Below are 17339 nucleotides of genomic sequence, written 5' to 3' on the forward strand. Positions count from 1 at the left end.
AATTCATTTATTCACTTGTTCTGCAAGCATTTATTTATCGCACACTGTGTATTGAAAGAAAACTAACCATCACTGAATATTTACCACGTGTCAAGTAACTGACTAGGTCATTTGGGAAACATCACCACATTCAATACTCACCCTAGCCCTCTGTGGAATATGTTATTCCCGTTTTCAATTGAGAAAACCGTGGTTTAGTGGGCATGAATAATGTGTGCACTGTCCAGAAACTAATAGCTGAGCCAGTGGCTGAGATGGGCTTTGAGTCCAGGACTGAACGACTCCAGCAGCAGGACTGTAACGTGTGGGGCGGGGGGTTGATCCAGGCACTGGGGAAGGGGACAGCAGTCCCAGGAAAGGGTACAACAGAGTCTGGGACCACAGAGAGCTTTACTATCTGGTTAAAGAGATATGAAAACAACAAGTATCACTCTCATAGTAAAGAGAATGTGGTACACATCATAATTGAGATGCAGGATCTAGGTCTTCAAAGGAGGGAGAGATTACTTCCAGCTATGATAATTAAAGAAAGTTTCTGGGAGAAAAAAAGTTAAGTAAAGATCTGAAGCATACCATGTAAACTAAAACCCATGATCATGTGTTCATACAACAAGGCCTGGATGAGTCTTGGAGATGGGGGCTGTCCCAGGCATGGGAGGACGTGTGGCAGCATCCCGGGCCTCTCTGAATGCCAGTCACATTCAGTTTCTATTGCTGCTATTGCACCATCCACACAGCAGCTTAAACCACACACATTTATTATCTCACAGTTGTTTAGATCAGATGTCCGACAAGGGTCTGACTGGGTGAAGGTCAAGGTGTCAGCGGGGCTGCATTCCTTTCTGGAAGCTCAAGCGGAGCGTCCATTGTCTTGCCTCTTCCTGCTCTGAGAGGCCACCCACATTCCCTGGCTCTGTCTTCAAACCAGCGACAACGCGTGTCTCTGATTTCTGGCCCATGGTCACATTTCCTCTGCCTCTCTTCTGCTGCCTCTCTTCCCCATTTAAGGACCCTTGTGATTCCATTTGCCCACCCAGATAATCCAAAAGTATCTCTCTCTTTTAAGGTCAGCCAACAGGCAACCTTAATGGCATGTGGAACCCTTCGTTCCCCTTTGCCTTGTAACATATTCACAGTTTCTAGGGATTGATAGACGGACATCTTTGGGGCAGGGCGGAGGGGCATTATTCCGCCTACCACCCTTGTAGCTACCCCACCCCGAGTTGTGACAACCAAATACGGCTCCAGACGTTGTCAGATGTCCCCAGGTCACCAGGGGCAGGGGCGGTGGTGGATCACCCCAAGCTGAGAACCACTGATTCCGAAGATTCTCAAACATCTTAAAGCCCAGCTTCTGAGAGTCATCGTGCTCTTTTTTAGTGAGCTCATAAGAATTGCAGAGTCCGAGGGAGAAAAGCACGTGTCCAGCAAATAGTGAGTCTCAAATCGTGGAAACTTCCCAAAACCCCCATGAAGTCATTGACACCAGATGAGCAAGTGACTTAACCCTTCTGAACCGTCACTTCTTCATCTGTACCGAGGGGAAAATAAGAATTACCTTAGGATCATGGAGAAAACGAAAGGCTCCCACAGTGCCTGAGAACAGAAAGCCTCATGGGTCAGATGCTGAGGAAGACTGTGAAATAGATGAACAGTGTTAACTTTCTTACTGGAGGTACCCTCAAGTCAGAGCCCAAGATGAAGGTTATTTTGGGAAGTGATCCCGGGTAGCTGGAGCAGTGGGTGGTCTGAGGAGGGACCGGATGGGTGAAATAGGGATGAGGAAAAGCCAACTCAAAGGTGCATTATTGAGCTGGGTGCCCTAAAGACACCTGGGCTCAGTCCCACCCGGGCCCCCTCTGAGGAGCCACGTAGAACACACCTCAAATATTTCCACCCAAGTCACAGGAGGAGGGTATGGGGAGTATTAATCCACCAGCTTTTGACCCCGTGAGTCAAGGGTTTTCCCGGAGAATGTTAACTCCTGGATTTTCCAAGTATGTGTAGGTGTCCACATGGTAGGAGGATTTCTTGCTGTGGGCAGAGAAGCCCAGAGAAGAAAGCAAAAGGTGAGAAAGACAGATGAGGTGAGGTTCTGTCTGGCTATAGCTGCATGCAGCTGGTTTCCATGGCAATGGGATGCTGGAGCAGAAAGGGAGATGGAAAGGAAAAGAGGTGGGGCTGAGAAGTTGCATTCTGCACTGCATAGGTTACTGAGTCACCGTGCCATAGGAAGCCCTAGGTTCACACCGCAGCTTCGCCTCTGGGTGGCCACGTCACCTTGAGTAAGACACATCACCTCTTTCTGCCTCATCTGTTAAATGGGGATACTGATGGTGTCAATTTCATGACGTTGTTGCAAAGATGAGATGGCATCGTGTATATTAAGTGCCTAGCAGCTTGCGTTTAATGGAAAGAAGTTCATGATATGGAAGCAACTCGAATACGCACGTTGAACCCAGTATCTGGAAGAGGACCTTCACTTGTTCTTCTTTCTGGAAATATCTGCAGAATGGATCTGAGTCTCCTTCTCTGTAAAATGGAAATAATAATAAAACTTAGCCTCTAGGGTTATAGTGAGGGGCAAGTGAGATAAAGCACGGACACATTCAAATGGGTACCCAGCACATAACAAGTGCCAGGCCTTGGCACTAGTTAATTACACTAAGGGGCAGCTTCAGGGAGCTAAGGTACTGGGGCTGGGTTTGTGTGTGAACCCAAAATAAGCCAAAAGCAGAGAAAGGTTCTGCCCCGGACTCAGGTGATGGGAACATGTTGGAAGGGGCCAGCGCAGAGCTGATGAGCTCTCATCTCACATCTCTAGGGGAAGCTGGAAACCCAGGCAGTACCTACAGTAGGGTTCAGCTGCATATAGAAAGGAAATATGGGGGACCCACAGGGATGCCTCTGTCACTGAAAGACCAGAGTCCCAGTCCCCGCTCTTCCCTGCCCTCGTCGTGTGACCCTGGGCGAGTCCCTTCCCCTCTCTGGTTCAGCATTCCTATCCGAACAGTGAGACTGCAGAACAGCTCAGGATTCTCCACCCAGACACTTCAGGACCTGTTTTCCTCTCTCTCTTCCCTGCCATCCATCTCTCCTTCCGTGGATGCTAGCCGGGTCCTGGGTGGTCTCGGACACCGGGAACCTCTGGACTATCAGGTCTCTGGCAGGGTTTGCCCATTCTGTGATTGTCAGCTGGCCACCTCGTCTTCTCCAGCTGTCTGTCTGATAGGACGTGGTGCTCCTTGGTCATCTGTGTCTCCCTGCTCTTCATTTCCTTCCTTTCCCTTTCCCCAGCCCTTGGCTGGTTCTGGTCTCTGGGGAACAAGTGCCACTTGGGGACATTAGCAACTCCATGACCACTTTTACGATAGGTGGAATTTAACCAGACCTCCACCTGGCCTGGGGGTGGGGGGAGGTCACCCTGCCTTCCCTGTCCCTCTCTGCAAGGTTGCTGCGAGGCAGGTGTATTAATCACATTTTTTCATTTGCTATATTTTCTGATGTTTTGATGTTGGGAAGCCATACTTACTCTGGAGAGACCGTCCCGCCCAGGGCTAGCTGATTCCTAGAGACAGTAAAGGACTTGCCTGCAAGTGTATCTGTGCAAACCAACCAGTCCAGAGCCCACACGCCAACCTTCTCCTTTACTGGGCTCTCACACTCCAGGTGACTATCCCCCTGCCCTAATCACCCCCAGGGCCAGGTACCAGGCAACTAGGGACAGTCCCTATGCCCCAGAACCTGCTGAAATTACTCAAAGTAGCCAATCTTGAGCCTGCTTACTGTGCCTTGTTTTGCCCCGCCTTTCCCGATGAAATCACAGGAAAAGCTCTTGCCCACGTTTTCCGCTCACTGACTCTGCCTCCTGACAGACCCTGGTGCATGCCCATGGCCCCGCAGTGCCATGCCATGCCTCCTGCTTCTCGGAAGTTCTGAGTATAAATGCTTTCCTTCATGGTAGTCAATGGCTGTGTCTGCGTGTCTTATGAGACCTGATTAAACCAAAACCCAGGTACATTTTAAACTATATGTGCATCGTCTCCCACGGGGGATTCAGGAAGGGATCTATTGCATGGGCACAGCATCAAATAACATTGGGAAAGTCGATTCCACGTTCACTAACTCATTCGTTTATTCCCATTCCATCTTTGGGATTACCTGGACGGGAGGGTCTCAGCTTGGTGCTGGTGTGCCACGAACGCCTCTTGATCACCTGTTCATCTCTGGTTAAACACACAAATAAGCTTCAAGACTCTGGCTGAAGAGCATACGGTTAAAAACATATCACATTATTTTCATGGCTTTCATGAAGGAGGAAACTTCAGTCATCCCAAGACAACCTCCCAGGGAGGGAGCCACACAAGTCAATACCCCGATTTCATTCTCCCTTTTCTTTTCTCCTGGCAAGGCTCCATTATGGCCAGAATCAGCCAGAAGCCAAGTGTAGGGGGACCCCTTGATGGTTCATATAGGTCAGCCTTGCAGGACGCAGAACAGAATGGAGAAGGATGGCAAGACGGTGTGGAGAGGTGGAGAGTAGGGGCAACAGAGAGATCATATAGAGAAGCAGAGGGAGGGGGCAATGGGACCAACTTACATGTAAACCACATTACTGCTGGTGCCTGAGTAGAGGGCAAAGAATCCCTCCCCACCCTGGGAATAAAACCCCCAAAATCCCTTAAAGAAGAGTCACTTGCATTATATATGAATGATCACAGAGTCTCTTTATGACGGGAGCCTTCTCAAATCTTTGACTTTGAACCACAAAGTATTATTGGGGGACACATTAGCCTAAAAAAGGTGTTTCTCAAGCTTTGGCAGTACACTGGAATCACCTGGGAAACTTTGAAAAATTCTGATGCCCGGGTCCCACCTGCAGGGAATCTGATGTAATTGGTCAGGGGTGGAGCCTGGGCACCGGCATTATTCAGAGCTCCTCCCATGACGCTCATGTGCACCTGAGTCTGAGAGCTATGGATTTATGGCAATCTCAGTCCCTGCAGACGATGCCCGTGGAAGCCACCTGGCATTTGTTCCTCCTCCTTCACCTAAACCCCTAATTCCAACAGGGATTCAGTAACTGTTCACAGGATGCTGGCCTCAGCATGGCATATGCTGGATGTCACAGGCCAGAAGTCTCTTTTTAAAAAATTTTTTATTGGAGTATAGTTGATTTACAATGTTGTGTTACTTTTTGCTGTACAGCAAAGTGAATCAGTTATACATATATCCACTCTTTTTTCAATTCTTTTCCCGTATAGGTCATTACAGAGTATTGAGAAGAGTTCCCTGTGCTATACAGTAGGTCAAGTCTCTTAATGAAATACAGTAAATGGCTGCATTGTAGAGGATAAATACACCCCCAGGGATGAACTGGAAACTGAACCATCCTAATATTGGGTAAAAGGGTTCCTACGGTTTGCATTCCAATTGCTAGTGTCAACATCTGTTATGGGTAGAATTGTGTCCCCTAGAAATTTATATGTTAAGCTCCCAACCCCCAGGACCTCAGAATGCTCTGGCATTTGGAGACAGGGCCTTTAAAGAGGTAATTAAGTAAAAGGAGGTCATTAGGGTGGGCTCTAATCCAACATGACTGGTGTCCTCATAAGAAAAGGAAATTTAGACAGACATACACAGAGGGCAGCTGATATGAAGACACAAAGAGAAGACGGCCGTCTGCAAGCCAAGGAGAGAGGCCTCAGAGGAATCCAACCTGTCGAGACCTTGATCTTAGACTTCCAGAACTGTGAGAAAATTCATCTCTGTTTAAGGACTTTGTTATGGCAGCTGGAGCAAACTAACAATGTCATACACATATTCAAACAACGCTGCATTTCAGACAACTTAGTTTTGTTTTTAAGCACAGGGCTGCCCAGTCACCAAACCGGCGCTTTTCCCGCTGGGAAAGGAGAGTGAGAGACAGGGATTCTGGATCCTCAGGCCTGATTCCATCTCTGACCAGTTGCATCTCAGTGCCTTCCCCTCTGCCTAGAGCTTCCTGGCATCAGCTCCCAAACATATTTGCACTTGATTCCTTGCCTTAGGGTCTGCTTCTGGGGGCATCCAGCCTAAGACACCTCCTAGCCCAGGAATCTGAGTCTTTGATCTGGCCTGACCGGGGGCTGAGGTCACTTTTATGTGCGTGATGCACTTGGCCAGGTTGCCTCAGCCACGGCAGCTAATAGGAGAGGATGGTTTCCCAGGTGGCATTCGGAGCTGCTCCATTTCACCACTTTCGTCTGCAGCAGAAGACAGCCTCCCCTGCTCCTGTCTCATCTCACACAGGCAAAGCGCCTGCAGTTCTGGACATCACAGACTCAGGTGTAGGCTCTCAGCCTTCACGCCTCACCCATCCTCAACATGCTACATTTGCTGTGACAGGTTCCTACGCAAATTCCATTCAAAAGGGAGGGACCATGAGCCGACAGAGTCTTACGGAGGAGAGGGGATAAACTGGGATATTCCCAGGATCTACAGACCTGGAGGTCACTAAAGGGACGGAGAAAGACAAATATCATATGATATCACTTATATGTGGAATCTTAAAAAAAATGATACAAGTGAACTCATTTACAAAACAGAAACAGACTCAAAGACATAGAAGACAGACTTACGGTTACCAAAGGGGAAGGGGAAGGGGAGGGATAAATTAGGAGTTTGGGATAAACAGATACTACTATATATAAAGTAGATAACCAACAAGGACCTACTGTATAGCACAGGGAACTATATTCAATTATCTTGTAATAATCCATAACAGAAAAGAATCTGAAAACAAATAGATTTATATATATATGTATGTAAAACTGAATCACTTTGCTGTAAACCCGAAACTAACACAACATTGTAAATCAACTATACTTTAATGAAAGAAAGAAAGGAGAAATAAAAACTTCCCTAAAAGCTGAGAACGGAAAACCAAGTTGCTGTCAACTTTCTCAAAACACTAGGCAGAGGGGACTATAACATTTAGAACTATACAGTAAGCAAGGTCTTACTGTATAGCACAGGGAACTCTATCTAATCTCCTGGGATAAACCATAACGGAAAATAATATTTTTAAAAAAGAATGTATATATGTGTAAAACAGAGTCACTTTTCTGTACAGCAGAGATTGACACAACATTGTAAATCAACTACACTTCAATTAGAAAAAAAAAAAAGGGAGAAAAAAATCTCTCATCAGCTTGCCCAAACATGGGCTGTCCCCAACCGAGATGCATTTCCTTTGGCTGTGAGAGTGTTTTAGTAGGCTCTTTTTGGAAAAAAAGTCAAATAAGGTTTTTGAAAATTGTCATCATGTGCTTCCAAGAAAACTCAGAACTCTGACCAGAGTGGGAGGTAGTGTGGCCTCTCCTGGGCAGGAGCCTGGGAGAGTCAGGCCAGCTTTGGCCGGAGCTAGCTGAGCCCAGGGCAGAGGAGGTCATGCTCTTGGACGTGCCAATGGACCACTTCAGGCAGGGCTGCCCTGTAGGACTCACAAGTGGCTCATTCTCTCCGAGACAGCTGGGCACCAGGCTCGGGAGGAGAGGTGGTGACTGTGTATCTTGGCAAAGCAGGGAATAGGGTCTGGGAGATAGTTCACAAGACGGGCATTTGCATCTCCTGTCTATGTAGAAGGAGCTGACTCAAGGCTGGAGCCACTGGTGGAGCAGAAATTTGAAACCTTCAGGATCTAAGTCGGTCAGTCTCTCTTTTTAGAGAGAGAGAGAGAGAGAGATTCTGGGGTAAAAAAAAAAAAGGGGGGGATATGTGGGAAATCTGAATTCCAGGATCCCTCTAACTTCCAGACTGCAGTTAGAGAGCAGATGCGTGAGGAGGGGTCTTTCACTCATGGGCCATGTGACTTGGGCACTGGAGACCTTAGGACTTTGTAAATATCTCCCCACCTTCAAAACAGGGGCTTGAATTAACCACCACCAAACTACCATCTTCTGATGTCTTTAGGAGGAAATTTAGGTCATGTCTGGAAAATGCTTCCTGCTGTTCGGTTTATCACCACATAAATACTAGAAATAGACTTTGTAAAGGCGTGCCACCTGCATGCAGTCTGTAGGTAAAGCATATTTTATTATAATCCTATGTAATAGGTGCCTTGTCACTTTTCACTAGCAGGGTGACTACTGCCTGGGACTCTCCTGGTTAGCACTGAAAGTCCTACATCCTGGGAAACCCCTCAGTCTTGGGAAAAGCACTTGGGTTGGTTAGGCAACCCAAACACACACACTCCAAGGCCACCCCTGATCTTTTCAAGGATTTTGGCGGTTCACTTGCAAAAACTAGTCCCACACCCCATTGGACCTGTTAGGCACCACATGGAGCCCTATGTACATTCCAAAAACGTGATAGATGGAGCTGAAGCCCCGCCCACATCCCCTTTATCCCTGATGCACCTGCCCCTGAGCTTCTCCGAGTGCTTCAGGAGACTCACAACCATGCAACCTTCCCTGGGAAATTGACCTGGACTGAATCAAGCCACTTCGCCCAGAGATGGACACCCCTGGGAGGCTGTGCCCCACCTACTGGGAGCAGCTGATAATTGACTGACTTGGGGGGCAACTCTGTAATGCAAGTTATGCTCCAGAGTCCCCCGAGGGTGAGGTCGAGGCCAGACTTCACCTGAGGCCACACCCTGACTGGGCCCGCATCCCTGTCCCTTCCTGCTTGCCTCACTCCCTCTCCCTGACCCAGCGGTCTCCAGCAATCAATCAAGTTCTCCTGAATCCCTACCTCAGACTCTGCTTCTAGTAATCCTGCCCTAGGACGATGCATACGGCCGGGTGCACTCCCTTCGGTGTCCCCTTTCCCGCATCTCTTGAAGCTCCTGAAGCTCTACCCTTCTTTCTATGGCCACCAGCAGCACTGAGGCCACCAGCACCCCTCACGGCCTGCTCCCTGGCCTCCCTGCCTCCACTCCGGCCTCCTGCAGGCCACTCTCCTCTAAACGGCCAGTGGAGGCTTTTCAAAGTAAAGGTCAGCTCAAGGCAACTCCTCTGCAGATCCTTCTGGAATCAAACACTTTTGTGAGGAAAAAGGAAAAAGCAAACTTCCTCAACCTGATTACAAGAAATCCTCAGCAAGCAACAGGCTTAACGATGAAAGACTAATTAAAAGCATTCCCCACTCTCCCTAAGATCAGGAGAAAGACAAGGATGGTCACTCCTGCTGTGTTTATTCAACACTGTACTGGAGGTTGCAGCCAGGGAAATAGGCAAAAAAGAAAGAAGGAAGGAAGGAAGGGAGGGAGGGAGGGAGGGAGGGAGGGAGGGAAAAAGAAAAGAAAAGAAAAGAAAAGAAAAGGCAACCAGATTAGAAAGGAAGATGTAAAACTGTTTCTGGTTGCAGATAACATGATCCCATGGGGCACATGGTGGGGGAAGTCCTGATTTGCAATATTTACTGATTTCTGTGGCTGATTTCAAAACATCAGTATGACATTCCTGAGTCTGGAGCTGGGAATGACCATTTCATATACGGAGGTGACCTCACCACTCATTGTGATTCTTCCTCTGAAAGCCCTCCTCTGACTTTCACTTACATGGTATCTGGCATGGAGTAGACATTCAATAATTACATGTCGAATTAGGGGGGAAACACTTCTGCGGCTTTCCATTGCTTTTAAGTTAAAATCTGAAGTCTTTGCCACTCAAGCCCCTGCGCAATCTGGCCCCTGACCCCCTTCCCAGCTTCCTCTTGGACCATCTCCCCGCTCACTCACTGCTTTTAGCCACACTAACCTCCCTTCTCTTCTTCCAATGATTCGAGTTCTTCCCACCTCAGGGACTTCGCACAGGCTGTTTCCTCTGCATAGGACGCTGCTTCCATTGACCTAAGTCTTACTCGGCGCTCAGGTCTTGGTTTAATGCAGTGGTTCTCAGCTGGAGGGCATCTGCCAATGTTTGGTGGTCACAACTGGTCAATATCCTCCAATGCCCGGGACAGCCCCTGCCACAAAGGATCACCCAAGCCCAAATGGTGATAGTGCCAAGATGGAGAAACTCTGGCTTATTGCCAGACCTCTTGCTTTGATCACCTTAGAATGGAAGGACGTTTTCCCTAATACTAAAAGTTTTCTCATAATAATATCTCCTGCTATTCTTTCTCCTCTTATCACTTAAACACAATCTGGGTCAGGCCCACAGGAGACAGTCCAGGATATTTGAGAAGATATTTGGGATCCTCTGAACGGACTAAACCATCCCACTTATGTCAGACTCGCAGAAGCAGGAACGGACACTAGGAGTCTTCTGCATGTGATTTATTAAGGAAATGCTCCAGGAGGAAGCAATAGGTGATGGGGGAAGCAGAAGGGGGACAGGGAAGAAGCCAAGCCGGGGTGAGGTTTCCACGAAGCCTCAGATTAGCCTGATCCTGTGGGGAGCTTGGGAGCGTAAATTATACCTCAGAGCTCCTCTCAACTCATCGAGGCAAAGAAGCCGAGCTTTCATGCTCCTGGACCAGTCTGTCATCAGCTAAGGGTGGTGCCCGGGGTGTAGTCTATCTCCTGGCACCTCAGCCTTCTGGGTTTGCAGGCAGGGCAGCCGGTAGCCTGGGAGCAGACCTCCAAAGACAGTTCCAGGTGCAGATGCCAGGAGCGAAAGGTCACGGAAGCTAGAGGATGATCGCACAGATATGCCAAAAAATAAAATAGTGGGGGTGCGGGGGGAGGGAATCTGGATGGAGCAGTGATGGTGCATATCTGCTGAAAATCTGGGTAATCTGGTTAAAATGAACAGCTCCATGTAACTTTTTCTGGTCTGCAAGTTCCAGATCCTGCTTATATGTCTCCCTTTCCTGGGGGCCAGCAGAAAGGGACCAGCATTGGTGGGCCCCTCCTGGGAGCCGGAAGCTGTGACACGACTCAAGGGGCATTATTTGTGCCAACCCCTTACCCACAGTTCTTGCCGTTCACACTCCTTCCATCATGAAAGGTTTTGGGCTTCTCTCCCTTCTCATGATTTATGTTTCAACAAAGGTTGTTCATACAAAGAACATCTGTATATCAAATCCACTTGACTTAATCAGCTCAGAGATGCTTCCTCATGTCTGCCTGAAACTGCTCTGAGCAGTTACATGTCTCCAGAATGTCTTTTAAGACATGGATGGGTTTGAGGATATTTGAGGACTGCCCAAGGTTGTTTCCAAAATCCTACGTGCACATGAGATCTTTGTAGAGAGGGTCTGCTGTTTTATTTAACGATGAGGCTGGCCCATGACCCAAAACACACCTGAAGAGAAGCTCCTGTCCTTGGCAGCGCTCAATTTTTCTATTTTAGGATGTTTACTAGTTTGTTAAGGCTGCTGTAACCAAGTACCACAAACGGGGTGGCTGACATAATAGAAATTTATTCTCACGGTTCTGGAGGCTGGAAGTCCAAGATCAAGCTGTCGGCAAGGGTGGTCCCTTCTGAGGCTCTGAGGGAGGATCCGTTTGTTCTTTGCCTCTCCCTTAGCTCCTGGTGGGTTGATTGGCAATCTTCAACATTCCCTGGCTTGTACATGTTTCAGCTGGATCGCTACCTTCATCTTCGTGTGGTGTTCGCCCTGCGTGCATGTCTGTGTCCAAAGTTACCCTCTGTAGAAGGAAAACAGTCATGTTGGATTGGGGGCCCACGCTACCCCAGCATGACCTCATCTTAACGAATTATATCTGCAATGACCCTGTTTCCAAATAAGGTCACATTCTGAGGCACTAGGGGTTAGAACTTCAACATGAGAATATTTGGGATACACAATTTAAGGATGTCCTAAGGTCAGGCAGGTGCTGTCTTGTGCTGTCAGAGGCGGTATGGAGGGAGTATGCTCACTAGAGTAGAGGATGGGAGGAGGAAGGACTGATATGGGTGGGGTTGACCAGTTGGCTATGGAGGGCATGAGCCAGCCCCAGCCCATGGACTCTGAGAAGAGTGGCATCCAGGGTTCCAGACCTTCTGTGCACCTCTTATATCTACTCAATCCCCCCTCTTGCCCCTGCCACTGATGTGGGGACCAGTTCACCAATGTGCAACCTAGAAGTGGGTGGCAGTTAACAGTCGTGAGGTCACTTTGACCCATGGGGGATAGGAGCCAATGGAGAAATGCTTCCCTTCTTTATGCCATGGATGAATGCTTCTGAGATGCATTTCATGAGGCTTCCTAGGTCCTGCAGAAGCCACACCAGTTGCCTGTAGCCATGGCCAAATCAGTAACACATGCCCACACTGGCTCTCCTTCCTTCCCTGTCCCTCATTCCTGCTCCTTGGGATCAATTCCCAAGTCAAATGCCTGCACATGAACCCTTGCCTCAAGCTCTGCTTTCAGACCCAGGCTAAGGTATTCTGTAGGCTAAAACCACAGGGAAAGGGGAGTGGGCTTCTCCCTGGTGCATCTGCATGTCCCCTCTATGAACTGATGGAGCTCTTGGAGGAAAAAATTGGTGAGAGGAGAGAGGTCCAGGGGCTGCCTCCAGTCCCTCAGAGCAGGCCACTGGCCACGGCTTACTGGGAACTCAGGAGCAACCCTAAAAGCCCACAGGGCCACTGAACAGCTCTATTTCCTAAAAGCCCTGATGCATCCCACAACTATTGTATGTAAGCTTGCTTCTTCCCTAACACCCCCTCTCCTCCAAAAATTAAAAACGCTCTCCCTACTGACCCACTTCCAAGAGGCATCATCCCTATAACAGCAAGAGCTCACAGTCCTGCAGCCACGGCTTAAAGCTTTGAAGCCTTGCTGACCAGTGTGTGACCTTGGGCGATTTTGTTAGACTCTTTGTGCCTCTGTCTTCTCATCTGTAAAATAGGGATCTTTAACAGGGCTGGCCTCAGAGTGTTGTTGCAAGGTTTAGATGAGGCCAGTGCCTGCCAGGCCACTTCCTGTCCCTCCTAGTTCCTGGTGAGCATGCAATGCATAAAAACAACTTGAGAAGTTTCCATGGAGAGGGTAGTGACCGGAAGGGCTCACGAGGGAGTTTTGGGAGTTGGGGAAGGGGGCAGCTGGGAACATTCTGCTTCTCCATTTGGCCGTTGGTTCCATGGGTGTGTTTGGTTTGGGACAATTCAGTGTGGTGATATGTGCATTCCCCTGTGTGTATGTTATACTTTAATAAGAAATCAAAAGCCTAAAATAAAATAAAATAAAATTATAACCTGGTGCTGTTGGTAGTAATGTTATTGAACCCAGCCTGTAGGAGATAATGGGAGAATTCTTGGCTTGAGCAAAAAAAACAGTGACTCAGCATTGGGCCCACCAAGCAGCAGCCCAACCCTCCAGTTAGGGAGAGCTCCCAGGTGGTGAAACTCTGAGCTGGTTCCTGGTTGCATGACTTCCCATCTCGAGACCTCGGTTTCTCCATGAGTCAAATGGAAAGCAGTAATTCTTACTGAATTCCAACATCTTGTGTGGTTCTCCATTTTACTGATGGGGAAACTGAGGCTCAAAATAGATCATTACAAATGAGTAGGCACTACAGCTTTGGGGACTACGCAGACTCTATCGTTCCCTCCCAGACCCGGCTCTAGGAATAAGAAGAGCCCTAATAGCACGGCCACAACAGCTGGCATTTATGAGCTCAAACTGGGATCCAGGCTTCTGTTCTAAGTACTCTTTCTTTTTTGAACTCATTTTGTCCTCACGTTATTATCCCCATTTTGCAGAGGAGGAAACTGAGGCACCGCGAGTCAAGGTCAAGAAGCAAAGCCCATGCTCCTAACTGCCCCCCCCCCCCCCGCGCCGCCGCCAAGCCCCTGGGTTGCTCCTCGCTCCCGCCCCCCAACTCCCTCTGTCCTTCCTTCCCCTCCCCCACCAGTGCATTTAGCCGGGCTGGGTCCTTGCCAAGTCTCCGCTGTCACAGCGTTCCCATCTTTGATCACCAGTCAGCGTTCTTGAAGTGCCGAGTCTCCCAGATGTTGGGCTGATCAAAGGCAGCTGCTGCCCGGACCCTCCCCAGAGCACAAGATTATAGACGCACGTAGGGTAGAGGCGGGAGGGTGGGAGGGACGCACACGTGACCGATGGAGCAGGGCAGCCCTGGGGGCGGGGCTCGGCGGGGCGATGGGGGACTCCGGCCCCCCGCCCCCCAGCCGGGGTGCTGGTCCTGTCAGTGCAGGCCTCAGAAGGACCGGGGTCCACCGGCGCTGCGCAGAGAAGCTGATGCGGGGGCAGATATGCAATGAGCTTAACTTTGAAAACGCAGAAGCTTCAGGGGCCCAAACCTCAAAAGGAGATCAGAGGCGAAATCTCAGAGATTAATGTAGAGTTTGCCAGTAGCTTTTATAATGACAATAATTCCCTGCAGTTAACATGATTCGCCCCATTGACTCCATCTTTTCTTGCAGGTCGTCAAGAGCTGAATTTTATGTTTACAATTAATTAAATAAAAAGCAGAGCATGAAACAGCATATACAAGATAATCGTGGGAGTTTTGATTTTGGGTATTTTTGTGTGTGTGTTTGTTTGTTTTTAATACAGTTATGGGAACAGAGTAGAGGCGTGTACACCAGAAAACCTACAGTACTCGTATCTGGGCTGAGAGAAAACATTTACTTTTCATCTTCTTTCATCAAGGCAACAAAATGTATGGCCATGTTCTCCAATAATAGTACCTAAGTTTAGTAAATGTTTGCTGGATTCCAGAACTGGCTTATCTCTACCTTGCACTTAGTATATGCCATTTTTGTAATAAGAATTTTGAAATTTAGGCAAAATAGAAAATGGCGTAGATACTTGGATACCAATTTTCTAGAAGATGATATAACTATCATCATCAGGTAGATGATAGATACATAGATAGATATATGTATAGATAGACATATATAGATACATAGATAGATAGACAAGATATAAGGGTGGAAAAATTGAGCTGAAGTACACAGGGAGCCCCCAGCACCCGTCATCTGACTGGCAGTAGCAAACCCATCTCCCTGCCTTACTCCAGTTTCTGTTTCCCATGGGAGAAATGGAAACGTATGGTGTGCTGGAAAAGCTGTGTTCCCATCCTCAGAAACCCCAAGGCCACAAACGCTAACTGAACCTCAGATAATGACAGCTCCCGTTTCTGAGTGTCTGTTCTGTGCCTCGCCCTGTGCATACTTTTTCTCTAACCCTCACAACTACTGTCATCAGTGGTATCATCCTGGTTTTACTGGCTGCAGAAACTAACGCACAGAAGGGCCAGTGACAGGGGTGCGCTGGAGCTGGCCACACCCACTCTTGAGAGCTGATTGTTCAATTTTCAGGAACTTTGGTGAGTTGTTAAACACGGTCATCCTTCCAAATTAAATTATAGAAAGTTACAATTAAATAAACTATGTTACAAACAAAGGCAATTACTCCAAACTCATCCCTTCCTAATTGTCTTATGACGTTTTGCCGTTATCTTTGTTCTTGTGGTTACTTCTGGCTGGTAGAAATTTTATACAGTGGGGCGTTACTGTGTATCTCTTCCCAACTCCACATTCAGTGACATGGGTAGATCAGCTACAACAGAAGTTACACCATGGTAACTGACAAATGCTACATGTCAGGATTTTGTTTTTTCCAGAGAACCATTATGGAACATTAACCAGCACATACTATAGGCAGTGGTAGAGTCAGGATTTGGAACATCAGTATATAAGCACAGAACCTCTGCTCTTAATGCCTGCACTATATCGCAGTCACCCCAGCCCCGATCAGAGTTCCACACTGTCCTCTAAGCCTGGCCTCAGAGCCACCAGGATGCCTCGTCTTCCAGGTACCTAAAGAAATAAAATGCAAGTTTCATGTAAGCAGAGAGAAATCATACTATGGGGAATAAAAAGTACATGATTTGAATCCTGTTCTATGGATGCTACAAGCTTTAAACGAAGGTCTCAGCCCCGACGCCAGCCCTGATAGGGGGGGATGGATGGTGACCTCACTGGGCAGACGGCTGAGAACTACCCAATGTTGATGAGAATCATGGCTCGCTTTATTGAGCGCTGACTGTATGCCAGGGTGTGTGCAGAGCCCTTTAAGGGAATCATCTCATAGATTCTCCAGGACGCACGTTTTTCCATTCAAATATGTTTAGGAAAACCCAGCCGCTTCATTTTTCTTTCCCCTGATCAAGGTCCAAACATCACATGAATCCTGAGCCTTGGCACTAGAAGGGCGAGCTGAAGCACACACCCTAATTGCGATTCCTCACTAGGTGCTGTATCTGCCTACAGTCCCCAGATATTTCCTAAGACGCAAGAGTAGCAGTAGAGGAGTCACTGCTGTATAGTTTGGAACCCGAGAACCGCGTCCTGGCGCAAGGATCTGACTTCACATGGTCCTGGGAACTGTACACGGTCAAGGGGGTTGAAATTCCTCCCCTGCCTCAAATTTTGATGGGGTAACCCAGAGCTCTTTGGTGAATGTCCAAACGCCCTAGCAAGGTCAAGGTCCACTCTGGGCCGCATCTATGTGTCCAGTGTGATCTTTCAAGCATCTCAGGCCCTCGAATGCCTCCTTCATCCACACCTCTGCTCTGTACACACGGGTTGTTCACCCTCCCTCGAGGTTTATCTTCACTGAGCAGCTTGGAGAGGTAAGGGCTTCCTCTGTGCCCTCCAACCATTCATAGAAACCACCAAGAATGAGTGATATTCGAAATATCTAACCAACTGGTCAGAATGGCCATCACCAGTCCACAAATAACAAATGCTGGAGAGAGTATGGAGAAGAGGGAACCCTCCTCCACTGTTGGTAGGAATGTAAATTGGTCCAACCACTATGGAAAACAGTATGGAGGTTCCTCAAAAAACTAAAAATAGGGCTTCCCTGGTGGCGCAGTGGTTAAGAATCTGCCTGCCAATGCAGGCAACACGGGTTCGAGCCCTGGTCCGGGAAGGTCCCACATGCTGTGGAGCAACTAAGCCCATGCGCCACAACTACTGAGGCTGCACTCTAGAGCCCGCGAGCCACAGCTACTGAAGCCTGTGCACCTAGAGCCCGTGCTCCGCAACAAGAGAAGCCACCGCATTGAGAAGCCCATGCACCGCAACGAAGAGTAGCCCCCGCTCGCCACAACTAGAGAAAGCCTGCTCACAGCAACAAAGATCCAACACAGCCAAAAATAAATAAATTAAAAAAAAAAAAAACTAAAAATAGAACTACCATATGATCCTGCAGCCCCACTCCTGGGCATATATCTGGAGAAAACTCTGCATGCACCCCAATGTTCATAGCAGCTCTATTTACAATAGCCAAGACATGGAAGCAACCTAAATGTCCATCAACAGATGAATGGATAAAGAAGATGTGATACACACACACACACACACACACACACACACACACACACAATGGGATACTACTCAGCCATAAAAAAGAATGAAATAATGCCATTT

The 17339-nt window shown here is 48.1% G+C and overlaps 1 long non-coding RNA gene across 1 annotated transcript; it reads right to left on the minus strand.

Annotated features, from left to right (window-relative positions):
- Positions 1-2394: 2394 nt before the first annotated feature.
- LOC109552584 (uncharacterized) lies at positions 2395-9938 on the minus strand. Its single transcript, XR_002179425.2, has 3 exons — positions 9744-9938; positions 4162-4226; positions 2395-2532 (listed from the first exon to the last, which is right to left on the minus strand). It is a non-coding gene; the product is annotated as an uncharacterized lncRNA (long non-coding RNA).
- Between the last annotated feature and the right edge of the window lie 7401 nt (positions 9939-17339).

This window comes from Tursiops truncatus, chromosome 13 (genome assembly GCF_011762595.2).
Source record: "Tursiops truncatus isolate mTurTru1 chromosome 13, mTurTru1.mat.Y, whole genome shotgun sequence".
NCBI lineage: Eukaryota > Metazoa > Chordata > Mammalia > Artiodactyla > Delphinidae > Tursiops > Tursiops truncatus.